Source organism: Amblyraja radiata, chromosome 12 (genome assembly GCF_010909765.2).
Source record: "Amblyraja radiata isolate CabotCenter1 chromosome 12, sAmbRad1.1.pri, whole genome shotgun sequence".
In the NCBI taxonomy this organism is placed as follows: Eukaryota; Metazoa; Chordata; class Chondrichthyes; order Rajiformes; family Rajidae; genus Amblyraja; species Amblyraja radiata.
The window spans coordinates 52649456-52665083 of record NC_045967.1 but is presented as its reverse complement, the minus strand read 5'-3'; the positions used below and the strand labels follow the sequence as shown (position 1 = coordinate 52665083).

The 15628-nt window shown below is 45.9% G+C and overlaps 1 protein-coding gene across 1 annotated transcript in view; it reads right to left on the bottom strand.

Annotated features, from left to right (window-relative positions):
• The window catches only part of LOC116979209 (gap junction alpha-3 protein-like), a 35416-nt gene extending 22692 nt beyond the window's left edge, over positions 1 to 12724 (bottom strand). Inside the window, exon 1 of the mRNA XM_033030779.1 lies at positions 12215 to 12724. The gene's annotated coding sequence lies outside the window, so the exon portion shown is untranslated. The remainder of the gene's footprint in view (positions 1 to 12214) is intronic.
• Between the last annotated feature and the right edge of the window lie 2904 nt (positions 12725 to 15628).

The following is a 15628-nucleotide window of genomic DNA, read 5'->3' as shown; positions in this document are numbered from 1 at the left end:
TGGTCCTGAATCCTCCAATAAGCCAATTAAAATGCCTGGTCAGCGAAGGAGATTGCCTATGGCTGCCCTCAACTGCTTATAACTACATAGAGACCCCACTCCACTGCACTACGAGTTTAATAGAACAATGCCGACCAATTTTGACTCGCGGAAAAATTTTCAACATGCTGAACATTTTTCCACGACCAAGCTGAGGCCGCGAGTATGTGGGAACTTCCCTCGAGCATGAAGGAGAGTTCCAGTGACCTCCTAGGACCACGTGTCGACCATGCTGCGAGTTTGAGTCGAGGGCAAACTCTTCCAAACTCACAGATTAGGTCGCCGCAGTGGGACAGCCCCTTGAGCAACATTTCTGATTGTGACCCTTATTCAGGCCCACACAAGGAACTCCAGAAGCTGAAATCTTGAGTAAAACACAAAGTGCTTGAGTAACGCAAGTCTGAAGAAGGATCGTAATCCGCGCCGGCCAGTGATCTCCGCAAACTAACACAAGCCTACACTCACACACTAGGGACAAATTAACAATTTTTTAACCTATCCGTGTTCACCAGAGCCAGACTCCAGAATGCTGGAGTAATTCAATAGGACAGGCAGCATCTCTGGAGAGAAGGAATAGGTGATGTTTCGGGTAGGAACCCTTCTTCTGACTGGTTTCTCTAGAGATGCTGCCTGACCCGCTGAGTTAATCCAACATTTTGTGCATAATTGATAGATGTGGAAATAATTCATCTACTCTTTGAGTTAGTGTCACGAGATCTATCTGCTTCACTGAGTGAACTGGTAAAGCCTCCGTTTAAATCTCCTGTTGTTGCTAGGTTTTTGACCAGAAATGTTAACAATTCTATCTTCCACCCTACAGATGCTGCTTGACCCACCAACCTCCTCCAGCAGATCGTTGCTGAAGATTCCATCACCCGCGGTCTCTTGTGTCTCAATCTATATGACATCAAAATGAGCAGTGATCTTACAGAGGTTTCACTTAGTTCACTTTGGTTTAGTTTGCTTTACTTTAGTTTAGTTTAGCTTAGTTTGGTTTAGTTTAGACATACAGTGTGGAAACAGGCCCTTCGGCCCACCGAGTCTGTGCCGGCCAGTGATCTCCGCACACTAACACAAGCCTACACACACACTAGGGACAATAACATTGTTTTTACTTATTAGCCTCCACACCTGTACGTCTTTGGAGCGCGGCACTAGTGTTCAAGATCATGAGAGGAATAGATAGAATCAATGCACAAAGTCTTTTACCCAGAGAAGGGGAATCGAGAACCCAGAGGACATAGGTTTAAGGTGAGGGGGGGAATGATTTCATAGGAACCTGAAAGGCAACCTTTTACACAAAGGGTACTGGATGTTTGGAACGACTGCCGGAGGAGTTAGTTGAGGCAGGTTCTATCACAACGATTAAGAAACAATCAGACACATACATGGATAGGGCAGGTTGGGAGAGTCCAGAACCAGGGGCCACAGGTTAAGAATAAGGGGCAAGGCATTTAGAACGGAGATGAGGAAACACTTTTTCACACAGAGAGCTGTGAGCCTGTGGAATTCTCTGCCTCAGAGGGCGGTGGAGGCTGGTTCTCTGGATGCTTTCAAGAGAGAGTTAGATAGGGCTCTTAAAAATAGCGGAGTTAAGGGATATGGGGAGAAGGCAGGAACGGGGGACTGATTGGGGACGATCACATTGAATGGCAGTGCTGGCTCGAAGGGCCAAATGGCCTACTCCTGCACCTATTGTCTATTGTTTAGAGGGATATGGGCCAAATGCAGGCAGCCCCTCTCTATAGCTCGGGCGCTCGAGTCCCGGCAACATCCTTGTAAATCTTCTCTGCACCCTTTCTAGTAATTCATTCCAAGTAAAGGAATTATAATGAAGACAAGAGGGTGACGGTGAAAGGCAACAGTTGCAATGCATTTTTATAGAGGAAAGATCATCAGCTGGGGCTAGTGTAGATGGGACATGAGGGTCGGCATGGGCTAGTTGGGCCGAAGGGCCTGTTTCCACACTGTATGACTCTATGACTGTAAAAAGAAAGCATCTGGCAGTGCATAGTCCTGGACTTGATTGTCAACTCAGTCTTATGTGCTCAAACCACTGGCTTTAATTAGCATGCAATTTGATTTAGTGAGTTAAATAATTCCATCATGTGTCCTAAACTTCATTTTGTGTTTTGGATTGTTGCATATTAATCTTAATTCAGTAACAAGATGACATTGGGATAAGAAGATTGTTTTCTCTGCCACTGCTGTGGTGAAAATTCAGAATATCCTCATTCATTAGACCATATGACCTGGGAGCAGAATTAGGCCATTCGGCCCGTCGTATCTATTCCACCATTCAATCATAAGGTCATTAGGGAAAGGAGTAGACTCAGCCCATCAAGTCTACTCCGCCATTCAATCATGGTTGATCTATTTCTTTCACCTCACCCCATTCCCCTGTCTTCCCCCCCGTAGCCTTTGACGCCCTTACTAATCCAGAACCCATCAATCTCGGCTTTAAAAATACCCAATGACTTGGCCTCCACAGCTGACTGTGGCAATGAATTCCACAGATTCGCCCCACACACTGGTGAAAGAAATTTCTCCTCGCCTCCATTCCAAAGGTACGTCCTTCTATTCTGAGGCTGTGCCCTCCGGTCCTAGACTCTCATTCCTCTTCCATGGAATTTCTATATATTGAGATGCGATCACAGGACATGAAATGTTAAAGTGTGTTTTTAACTCCACAGGCGTTGCCTAACCTAATGATCATTTCTATTTACTAATCAGGTATCTTTCCTTATTTTATTCATATTGGCCTTGAAGATGTATTAATCATTGTCTGAAGAAGAGTCACCTATTCATGTTCTCCAGAGATGCTGCCTGGGCCATAGTTACTCCAGCACTTTGTCTCTTTTTAAAATAACAAATAAATAACTATTTTTAATGCTTCACCTATTTGTAGATGGAAGCAATCTCCAGATTGCCTGAGGGGTAACTAGGAACGTGAGGGGTAACTTTTTAACACTGAGGGTGGCGGGTGTATGGAATGTTCTGCCACAGGGGGTAGTTGAGTCAGATACTATCGCAACGTTTAAGAAACATTTAGATAGGTATATGGATAGGAAAGGTTTAGAGGAATATAGGCCGACTGCAGGCGGTAGAGTTGCTGCCTTACAGCGCCCGAGACCCAGGTTCGATCCTGACTACGGGTGCTGTCTGTACCACGTTTGCACGTTCTCCCCATGACCTGCGTGGATTTTCTCCTGGAGCTCCGGTTTAAGGATAAGGGGGAAATCCTTTTAAGGATTTTAAGGATAAGGGGGAAATCTTTTAGGACCGAGATGAGACAAACATTTTTCACACAGAGAGTGGCGAATCTCTGGAATTCTCTGCCACAGAAGGTAGTTGAGGCCAGTTCATTGGCTATATTTAAGAGGGAGTTAGATGTGGCCCTTGTGGCTAAAGGGATCAGGGGGTATGGAGAGAAGGCAGGTACAGGATACTGAGTTGGATGATCAGCCATGATCATATTGAATGGCGGTGCAGGCTCGAAGGGTCGAATGGCCTACTCCTGCACCTAATTTCTATATTTCTATGTTTCCTCCCACACTCCAAAGACGTACAGGTTTGTTGGCCAATTGGCTTTTGTAAAATTGTAAAACGTCCCTAGTGTGTGTAGGATAGTGCTAGTGTGATCGCTTGTTGGCACAGACTTTCTGCGCTGTATCTCTAAGCTACGCTCAGCTAAGGTGGAACTGTTGTGGACGGGACACGTTGGTCGGCGTGGGCAAGTTGTGCCGAAGGGCCTGTTTCCACACTGTATGATTTGATGACTCTAACAGTGGTGTGATCCTTTGATCTCTTTGGCTCCCAGTAAACAGGCTGTCGGTTCATGCCGTACTCTTGAAGAGATTTGAACAACATAGTACATTGTGTCATATGTGTGTACTCTATTATTTGCGATCCTTCTGTTGTCATTTCATACGGAGACTCCAACCCTGGGGCTAACTTGTGACCAGCAGTCCATAGTGAAGAATGTATTGATATTTCTTGTCACACTACATTGGTCAAACATCATCAATTGTGGTTTGTGGAGAAAGTTAATATTTTCAGATGCACTTTGTTAACGATATTGCACCATCTAAAAATAGACCAGAAAGCTGCTTGAATCAGGTGAGTAGCTACAAGGAAAGTTTAGTTTACTTTAGTCTAGAGATACAGCGCGGAAACAGGCCATTCGGCCCACCGTGTCCGCACTGACCACCACTAGTTCTATCCCACACACTAGGGGCAACTTACAGAACCTGCGAACCTGCACGTCTTTGGAGCGTGGGAGGAAACCGGAGCACCCGGAGAAAACCCACGCAGGTGACAGGGAGAACGTACAAACTCCGTACAGACAGCACCCGTGGTCAGGATGGAACCTGGGTCTCTGGCGCTGTGAGGCAGCAACTCCACCCTCTAAGCCACAGTGCCGAGAGGTTGGATAAACTTGGGTTCTTTTCTCTGGATGGTTGGAGTGGAGACTTGATGGAAGTCAAGTCAGGTCACTTTTATTTCTATAGCACATTTAAAAAACAACTCTCGTTGACCAAAGTGCTTTACATTGGTGGAGGTACTAACGTTATACAACATTGGTTCATAGATTAAGTACATTCATAAATACATACATATAGCCCTCCCTCAGGACGTCAAGAAAGGCTTGAGAGTAAAGATGACTTAAGGGGTTGGACAGGCTAGATGCAGGAAGATTGTTCCCGATGTTGGGGAAGTCCAGGATAAGGGGTCACAGTTTAAGGATAAGGGGGAAATCCTTTAGGACCGAGATGAGAAAAACATTTTTCACACAGAGAGTGGTGAATCTCTGGAATTCTCTGCCACAGAAGGTAGTTGAGGCCACAGTTCATTGGCTATATTTAAGAAGGAGTTAGATGTGGCCCTTGTGGCTAAAGGGATCAGGGGGTATGGAGAGAAGGCAGGTACGGGATACTGAGTTGGAAGATCAGCCATGATCATATTGAATGGCGGTGCAGGCTCAAAGGGCTGAATGGCCTACTCCTGCACCTATTTTCTATGTTTCTATGTTTCTATGAGTTTTTAGTCTCGACTTAAAAGAGTCGATGGAGGGGGCAGTTGTGATGGGAAGAGGGATGCTGTTCCACAGTCTAGGAGCTGCAACCGCAAAGTGTATCAAATGATGAGAGGCTCACGACACAATAAACTAAACTGAACTGAAACTGATGTGCCACTGAGCCTGCTTACCCTGGTGGGAATGCCAAAGACTAGAAGGCATACCCTTAAGGTGAGTGGGGGCATAGTGTAAAGGAAGCAAGCGGTGGATGCCAGACGTGGTGGTGGTGGAGGTCAACGCGATAGTGGTTTTTAAAGAATATTTTAGACAGGTACATGCCTGCGCAGGGAAGTGAGGAATATGAATCACGTGCCGGCAGAAATGCACGATGCGATACTCCGCGCGCTGGTCACAGGCGTGGATCTGCAATCACGCATTAGAATCGCTGCACACTTTTAAACCTGTACTCCAGCAGCAGCATTTATTCTGTGTTTACGACCCGATTGTAATCATGCGTTGTCTTTCCGCTGCCTGGTTAGCACGCAACACAAATCTTTTCACTGTACCTCGGTACACGTGACTATCAACTAAACTCAAACTAAGATGAGGTCAGTATATGTTGACATCATGTTCTTAACTGTTGCGATAGTCCCAGCCTCAACTACCTCCTCAGGCAGCTCGTTCCATACACCCACCACCCGTTGTGTGAAAAAGTTACCCCTCAGCTTCCTATTAAATCTTTCCCCCCCTCGCCTCAAACCCACGTCCTCAGGATGACTGCCCCCTTCTCCAAAAGAAGGAAAGGAAGCAGAGTTTATGTGTTTTCCATTATGTTTGAATCTGTACGTCACGGAGCTATCAATAAAAGTAACTAGCAGCGGAAAGGTTAAAATGGGAAGTGTGAGGCCAGTTTTATTATCGAGAGGGTAGTGGGCGTCTGGACTGAGCTGCTGAGGATGGTTGAAATAGATGCGATAGCAGCATTTAAAGAGACATTTGAAGAGGCACATAGATATGCAGGGAATAGAGGGATATGGATGATGTGCAGGCAGATAAGAGATGGTCTTGGCATCAAGTTCAACACAAACATTGTGGGCCGAAGGGCCTGTTCCTGTGCTGTACTATTCCATGTTCTATGTTCGTACAATGCAATGCAAGAATTTCATTGTCCTATCTGGGACACATGACAATAAACTCTCTTGAATCAGACTGAGCTACACACTATTGGTGAGTTCATGCTTCACTCTCTCATTGATACGAGTAGTGACAGATATGGCACCCTTGCATTTGGCTCCCAGGAGATTAGGAGATGAATTAACCTGGATTTCAACATTTAGTCTCCAGTGACTTCTCCTGTGTTTCCGCCACTGACCCAGGTTCAATCCTGACTACGGGTGCTGTCTGTACGGAGTTCTCCCCGTGACCAGCATGGTTTTCCTCTGGGATCCCCAGTTTCATCCCACACTCCAAAGGCGTGCAGGATTGTTGGCTAATTGGGTTGGTTTAATGGTAAATTATCCCTAGTGTGTGTAGGATAGTGTTAGTGTGCGGAATTCGCTGGCCGGCGCAGACTCAGTGGGCCAAAGGGCCTGTTTCCGCGCTGTGTCTCTAAACTAAACTAAATTAAACATAGAATAGGAAGTGTAGGAAGGAACAGCAGATGTTGCTTTATACCAACAATAGACACAAAGTGCCGAAGCAGCATCTCTGCAAAAAACGAATGGGTGACGTCTCGGGTCAGAACACTTCTTCAGACTGAAAGCTTTTCCTATCTGTAGTTCCCCCCACTCCTCAACAGACAATAGACAATAGACAATAGGTGCAGGAGTAGGCCATTCGGCCCTTCGAGCCAGCACCGCCATTCAATGTGATCATGGCTGATCATCCACAATCAGAACCCCGTTCCTGCCTTCTCCCCATATACCCTGACTCCGCTATCTTTAAGAGCCCCATCTAGCTCTCCCTTGAAAGTATCCAGAGACCGGCCTCCACCGCCCTCTGGCAGAGAATTCCACAGACTCACAACTCTGTGTGAAAACGTGTTTCCTCATCTCCTTTCTAAATGACTTACCCCTTATTCTTAAACTGTGGCCCCTGGTTCTGGACTCCCCCAACATCGGAAACATGTTTCCTGCCTCTAGCGTGTCCAAACCCTTAATAATCTTATATGTTTTAATAAGATATCCTCTCATCCTTCTAAACTCCAGAGTATACAAGCCCAGCCGCTCCATTCTCTCAGCATATGACAGTCCCACCATCCCGGGAATTAACCTTGTAAACCTACGCTGCACTCCCTCAATAGCAAGAATGTCCTTCCTCAAATTAGGGGACCAATTAGGGGACCTCCTACCTTCAGTCTGAAACGTCACCTATTCCTTTTCTCCAGAGATGCTGCCTGACCCGCTGAGTGACTCCAGCACTTTGTGTCTATCAATGGTAAATTAGACAAGCCCTTCTCTGCTTTGCCCTCTGATATCTCTGAACCCTCTCTATTTAGAGTTGTTACTTGGACAATATTGCGTCGTGAAGCTATGCTGCGGCTTTATTTATTTTGACAAGCATACATTTAAAAAACCTCTTAAAACTCAATACATTTACATAATATATGCATTTTTGAGATCTTAATCAAACAGAAATTGTGTCTTTAAAAGCTGATTGAATACTTTAATCTTGTATTTCCAATGCAATGTCTATCTTCGGTATAGAATGGTACAGCACATGAACAGGCCCTTCGGCCCACAATGTCTGTGCCCAACATGATGCTGTTAAACTATTTTCTATGTTTCTATATAGGGGACGATCAGCCATGATCACAATGAATGGCGGTGCTGGCTTGAAGAGCCGAATGGCCTCCTCCTGCACCTATTTTCTATGTTTCTTCTATGTTTCTAAACTAATCTCCTCTGCCTGCACGTGATGCATATCCCTCCATATCCATGTCCCATTGTGGAAAGAAAATTAAATATAAAATCACAATGTCACATTACGGCACGTATATCGTGAAGGCATGCAAACTGATCTGAACCAATTTCAGAATGACCAACTAGTTTTACAGATGCCACACTAACTCATATTTCAAATCCTTCTCGAGGCAGAGGAGCGACTTTCAGTAACCTCATGAAACCCATGCGATCGCAAAGAGAACATGCAAACTCTGTAGTCTGCAGACAGCAGAACCTGGATCGAAGCTGGTGCCTGCCGTAAGGCAGCAACTCTACCGCAGCGCCACCGTGCTGCCCTTTAAACTCTCCACCTCTGACCTTGAAGGTATGCCCTCTAGTCTCTAACCTCGTGCAAGCCAATAACTCACAGGGCAGTGAACTTGTTGCTGCTGTTCAGATTCAGTCCTGCTGTCTGTCTGCCCTTGCAATTGACAGCTGCTCGGTGACATCACCAAACGAGAGACATGTAACTTGTGGGAGAGTCTAGGACCAGAGGGCACAGCCTCAGAATAAAAGGACGTAGCTTTAGAAAGGAGGCGAGGGGAGAATTTCTTTAGTCAGAGGGTGGTGAATCTGTGGAATTCATTGCCACAGACGGCTGTGGAGGAGGCCAAGTCAATGGGTATTTTTAAGGTGGAGATTGACAGATTCTTGATTAGTGCGGGTGTCAGGAGTTACGGGGAGAAGGCAGGAGAATGGGGGATCAGATCAGAGAGATGGATCAGCCATGATTGAATGGCGGAGTAGACTCGATGGGCTGAATGGCCTAATTCTGCTCCTATCACTTATGAACGTCACATCTCTTGCTAGTGCGGCTCACTAGGTGAGAAACACTCTGCCACTAATGTTTCTACTTTTTTTAATATAGAGTTTGCTGCCAGGACCTCAGTAAAATTAACCATCGTGGATTCTTAATAATCATTTGTTCATTTGAACATGACTCATTTAAACATGTTTGAAGGGGGCTGGAAGATCTAACTTAGTTTCTCAACTTTTCACACCAAGTGGGTCTGACATGTTCATTACTCTGCATTTAAGAAGGAACTGCAGATGCTGGAAAATCGAAGGTAGACAAAAGTGCTGGAGAAACTGGTGCTGGTTTCGGCCCGAAACGTTGCCTATTTCCTTCGCTCCAAAGATGCTGCTTCACCCATTGAGTTTCTCCAGCACTTTTGTCTACCTTCATTACTCTGCTGTACTTTTTTCCTGTGATAAGTTCATATGTTCGTAAGTGATAGGAACAGTATTAGGCCATTCAGCCCATCAAGTCTACTCCACCATTCAATCATGGCTAATCTATCTCTCCATCCTAACCCCATTCTCTTGCCTTCTCCCCATAACCCCTGACAACAACCATACTAATCTAGAATCTATCTATTTCTGCCATAAAAAATATCCATTGACTTGACGGTGATGTTTCCTTTCCGTGAGTCATTCTTGTGAACTACTCTTGTTTAAGTTGCCAACTCAGTGGTCATTGCTCAAAGTTATAGTCCCTTTTGTGCCTCGGGTTCATATTTCTTAAAATCTGATTCCATCTGCTTGTGATAAGATTCTGGGATAACTTTTTGTTCGGTTTAGAGATACAGCGCGGAAACAGGCCCTTCGGCCCACCAAGTCCTCACCGACCAGCGATCCCCGCACACTAACACTATCCGACACACACTAGGGACAATGTTACATTTTTACCAAGCCAATTAACCTACAAACCTGTATGTCTTCGGAGTGTGGGAGGAAATCAAAGAACTCAGCGAAAACCCACGCAAGTCACAGGGAGAACGTACAAACTCTGTACAGGCAGCTCCCGTAGTCAGGATCTAACCCGGGTCTCTGGTGCTGTGAGGCAGCAACTCTACCGCTGCGCCACCGTGCCGTCCTTTTAATTTAATTTAGTTTAATTTAGAGTTATAGTGCGGAAACAGGCCCTCCGGGTCCGCGCCGACCAGCGATCATCCCGTACACTAGCACTATCCTACACACTAGGGACAATTTACAATTTTACCAAAGCCAAAATTAACCTACAAACCTGCGTCTCGCCTGATATCTTCAGACAAACCTAAGGATAACAGGTTTTTAAACACTACAATCTGCAAATAGGCTCCAAACTATACATAATTTTTTACTTTTCACTAGTATGGTAGATTTATTTTCTGTTTTTTTAAATATATAGTACTATGTTTACATATGCTGCTGCAAGTAAGAATTTCATTATTCAGTTTGGGGGAATATGACAATAAAACACGAAGATAGACACAACAAGCTGGAGTAACTCAGAGGGTCAGGCAGCATCTCTGGAGAGAAGGAATAGGTGATGTTTTGGATCGAGACACTTCTTCAGATTGAGATCGAGACCCTTCTTCAGATTCAGGGGAAAGGGAAACGAGAGATGTGGATGATGATATAGAGCGTTAAAGTACAAATGAATGCAAGAGGCAATAAAGTAGCAATGTTAAAGGAAATAGGCCGTTGTTAGCTGTGTGCTAGGTGAAAATGAGTTACAGACAATGAGACTCAACAAGACGACTTTGAAGCTGGTACAACTTGGGGGAGGGGGGAGAGAGAGAGAGGGAAAGCAAGGGTTACTTGAAGTTAGAGAGGTCAATGTTCATACCACTGGGGTGTAAGCTGTCCTAGCGAAATATGGGGTGCTGTTCCTCCAATTTGCATTTGGCCTCACTCTGGCCATGGAGGAGACCCACTAAATCACTCTTAAGAGTCAAGAGTGGTTTAGTGGGTCTCCTCCATGGTCTTCAACTCAATTGAAGAGCAACTTTTTAAACACAGTGGGGGGTGAGTGTATGGAACAATCTGCCAGAGGAGGTGGTTGAGGCAAGTATTGATACAGCATTTAAAAGACACTTGGGCAGTTACATGGATGGGAACGTTTCAGAGGGATACGAGCCAAGGTGGGAAGGGGACTAGCGTGGATGGGGCATTTTGGTCAGCATGGGCAAGTCAGGCAGGAGGACTTGTTTCCACAGTGTGAGTCTATGAGCGAGATGTGTGGGGCAGGTTTTATTTACACTGAGAGTGACGGGTGCCTGGAATGTGCCGCCAGGAGTGGTGGTGGCAGATAACAGTAGCGTGGAAGAGGATTTTAGACAACACATCACGGTTTCTGCGGGGAATGAAGGCATGTGGATCACGAGCAGGCAGAGATCGGGTAGTCGGCATCGGACGTAGTGGGCCGAAGGGCCTGTTGCTGTGTTGTATGACTATGACTCTCTAAGCTGGTCAATCAAATATTCCACAGAGAGGGCTAATGTCTCTCAAACATCATGCGAGACGTGTCCATGAAAATCACACCGCGGTTAGTTTAGCATTTCTCGTGTAGGACCCTGTGGCTCTAAATAACTCCAGTGAACTCATATGCTGAAGAAAGAACTGCAGATGCTGGAAAAATCCGGAATGCTGGAAAAAGGTGGACAAAAAAATGCTGGAGAAACTCAGCATCTATGGAGCGAAGGAATATGTGACGTTTCGGATCGAGACCCTTCTTCAATCTGAAGAAGGCAGAAACCATTTGTTCAATCTGAAGAAGGGTCTCGACCCGAAACGTCACCCATTCCTTCTCTCCATAGATGCTGCCTCACCCTCACCCGCTGTGTTTCTCCAGCATTTTATGTCTACCAGTGAACTAACATCAATATAAAAACATTCTGCAGTAACTTTACAAATGACGTGGTTTCTTTAAAATGCTTGGACCTACTCTTTCACAGACACTGCTTGTAAATAAGGGGATACAATTCCTCCCGCCTGTTCCCGCGTTTTGTATCAATTTTCGATGTGCACCAGCATTTGTTTAGTCTATGTGTAGGAAGGAAGTGCAGATAGATGTTGGTTTAAACCAAAGATACTAGAGCCTCTATAATCTTTGGTTTAAACCGAAGGTAGACACAAAATGCTGGGGTAACTCAGCGGGACAGGGCAGCGTCTCTGGAGAGAAGGAATGGGTGATGTTTCTTGGGTTTCAGTTCAGGTTATTTTCACGTGTAGCGAGGTAGAGGTCGTGTGCTAACCAGTCAGCAGAAAGACAATACGCGGTTACAATCGAGTCATTTACAGTGTCAGTGAATGACAAAGGGGAAAACTTTTCATGTAGTTCCTTCCTACACAAATATATCGTCCAGTTGCCAGTCTCTCGGAGATGTAGCGGCAATCTGAGCACATGGATTATCAAACAAATAGTTGGATTCATTTAAACGCTGGCGGTTACCTTACTGGTGGGAATGACATCAATCAGAACCGATCCCAGAATCTGTACCTCGGCAGCTTCTTGCGTCCAGCGAGCAGTCGCTCTTAGATAATCATCTCTCCACTCCTCGGCCAACACACACACACACACACACACACGCGAAAATAAAGGAGTGTTGGAAATATATATTAGAAGAAAAATAATAAATTGGGCGGTGCCTGGTGTTACCCCGACCCAGGGTGGCAGCGGTGTCCACAGCGCCGGCTCCTGCCCTTATTTTAGCTCCTTTATATATTGAGTGTGATCCCGGGTTCGGCAGCCGGCCTCCGACTCCGTATTTGAAGCAGGTTTAGACAGTAAAGTTGGGACAAGGATGAGTGGCGTCACAGCCAGCCAATGGCACTGGCACCCATGCTAAAAATAAACGTGGCGGCGCTGGTTGGAGGTTTATCAACCCCAGGCTGGAATTCGGATGAGTTTTGATGGTCTGGATGACTCGCTCACTGTTCAGCTGCGCCGTTAAAGCGACCAACCTCCCCCTGTCTGCTCACTGGAGAGAGACACAAAAAACCGGAGTAACTCTGCGGGACAGACAGCGTCTATGGAGAGAAGGAATAGGTGACGTTTCGGGTCGAGACCCTTCTTTAGACTGGTTTTCATGGAGTCACTCTTGACTCATGCCTACTATGTTCTGTTGTGCTGAAGCAAAGCAAGAATTTCATTGTCCTATCAGGGACACATGACAATAAACTCTCTTGAATATTGAATCTGTTGAATCTCGAATCTTGATACAGTGTGGAAACAGGCCTTTCAGCCCAACTTGCCCACACCGGCCAACATGCCCCATCTACACTAGTCCCACCCGCCTGCGCTTGGTCCACATCCCTCCAAACCTGTCCTATCCAAGTACCTGTCTAACTGTTTCTTAAACGTTGGGATAGTCCCAGCCTCGACTGCCTCCTCTGGCAGCTTGTTCCATACACCCACCACCCTTTGCGTGAAAAGGTTACCCTTCAGATTCCTATTAAATCTTTCCCCTTCACCTTTAACCTATGTCCTCTGGTCCTCGATTCCCCTACTCTGGGCAAGAGACTCTGTGCATCTACCTGATCTATTCCTCTCATGGTCTTATGTATGGTTAGGGATAAGGGAAACGAGAGATATAGATATAGACGATGTTTGGATGCGGATAGACCCACAAAAGCTGGAGTAACTCAGCAGGACTCGAACTATATAGACTTGGGGACAGTGTTTTAACTTTGCACTGATATTGTCGAAGTTTTTGTCAGATTAAAAAATATATTAACTGAACACATTCCCCTGTTTATTAAGGGGTTGTGTTGCTGCAAGTAAGGATTTCATTGTTCACTTTCGGGACATATGACAATAAAACACGAAGAGAGACACAAAATGCTGGAGTAACTCAGCGGGACAGGCAGCATCTCTGGAGAGAAGGAATGGGTGGCGTTTTGGGGTTGAGACCCTTCTTCAGACTAAGAGTCAGGGGAAATTGAAACGAGGGGTAAAGACGGTGATGTGGAGAGATATAGAACAAATTGAGAGATACATTACGGAAACAGGCCCTTCGGCCCACCGAGTCCGTGCCGACCAGCGATCGCCCGTTCACACACTAGTTTAGTTTAGAGATACAGCGCGGAAACAGGCCCTTCGGGTCGATATACATCGATTTTATCTCTCGCAAATGAATGAAATATGCAAAACAAGTAACGATGATAAAGAAACAGGACATTGTTGGCTGGCTGAAAACCAGTTGCAGACAATGAGACTCAACAAGACGACTTTGAAGCTGGTACGACGAGTGGGGGAAGTGTCAGGAGAGAGAGGGGGGGGGGGGGGGGGTGCAAAGGTGACTTGAAGTTAGAGAAATCGATATTCAACTTACTGGCTGTATCCAGCTATGGATCTATAGAAATACACTCAATAATTCTCGCTATGCTGAATCAGGATTTGATTACTTGATGAACACATTTCACAATGAAATACACGTTATATTGTGGAGCCTCACCGGCCTTAAGGTCATTAACAACAGCGCCAGAGATCCCAGGTTCGATCCTGACCAGGAGTGCTGTCAGTGTGGAAGCTTGCTCGTTCTCCCTGTGACCGCGTGGGTTTCCTCCGGGTGCTCCGGTTTCCTCCCACACCCCCAAAACATGCGGGCTTGTAGGTTAATTGGCCCTCTGTAAATGTCCCCCCTAGTGTGTGTGTAGGGCGTGGATGCGAAAGTGGGATAACATAGAACTAAGTGTGAATGGGGTGATCGCTGTTCACCTTGCACTGGGTGGGCCGAAGGGCCGGTTTTCATGCTGTATCTCTGATCTAAATTAAAACCAAACATAAATTAACACACTGTTTAAGAAAGAACTGCAGATGCTGGAAAATCGAAGGTAGTCAAAAATGCTGGAGAAACTCAGCGGATGAGGCAGCATCTATGGAGCGAATGAAATAGGCAACGTTTCGGGCCGAAACCGTTCTTCAGACTCCATAGATGCTGCCGCACCCGCTGAGTTTCTCCAGCATTTTTGTCTACCATAAATTAACACACGTTTTTCTCTCGTCTCTAAGATTTGCTGTATTTAAGACAGGGGTTGTCGGAGATAGACTCAAAGTGCTGGCATATCTTAACGGGTCAGGCAGCGTCTTCAGAGATGCTGCCCGGCGTGCTGAGTTACTCCAGCACTTTGTGTCCAACTTTGGTACAAACTAGTGTCTGTAGTGCTTTGTTGCTAGGCACAGGTTGACAGAGGCCGGTGACTGAAATACTCTCAAGCGTGACATTGAATTCCAAAACTCAATCGATGAGGAATGACGGAAATTTGACATTCTTTATGTATAAGCTACAGGAATGGCTGGCAGAAAGCTTTTCAACTCAGTTTCCAGTTTCGGTCGGTAATATTCACTGGAAACACACACACTCGGGGCTACATCAGTACAGCAAGAATAATGTTAGCGCTTTTAGGTATGTGACAAGGTCGCCAACCCGCGGGTCTATTTCTACAGGTCAGCTGCGGGTTCCATGCGAGACCTCTGGCCCCAAGTCACAAGTTGTTCACCACCCCCCTCCCTCCCCACCTCCCCCAACCACACAGCCTTCAACACCTCGCACACATCTGAGGCAATGAGCATTGATTGAATGAATGCCTCCAATCTCTGAGAAGAAGAGTTCAAAGAATATTTGAGTTGTCCTCGTCAGCCTACATTCATCAGTCAACATGCTAAACATAGAACATACACACAACATGCTGGAGTAACTCAGCGGGACAGGCAGCATCTCTGGAGAGAAGGATTGGGTGACGTTTCGGGTGGAGATCCTTAAAGAAGGGTCCTTCTCTCCAGAGATGCTGCCTGTCCCGCTGAGTTACTCCAGCATTCGTGTGCCTATCTTCGGCTTGGAACACTTATGATTCAAGTGGCGGA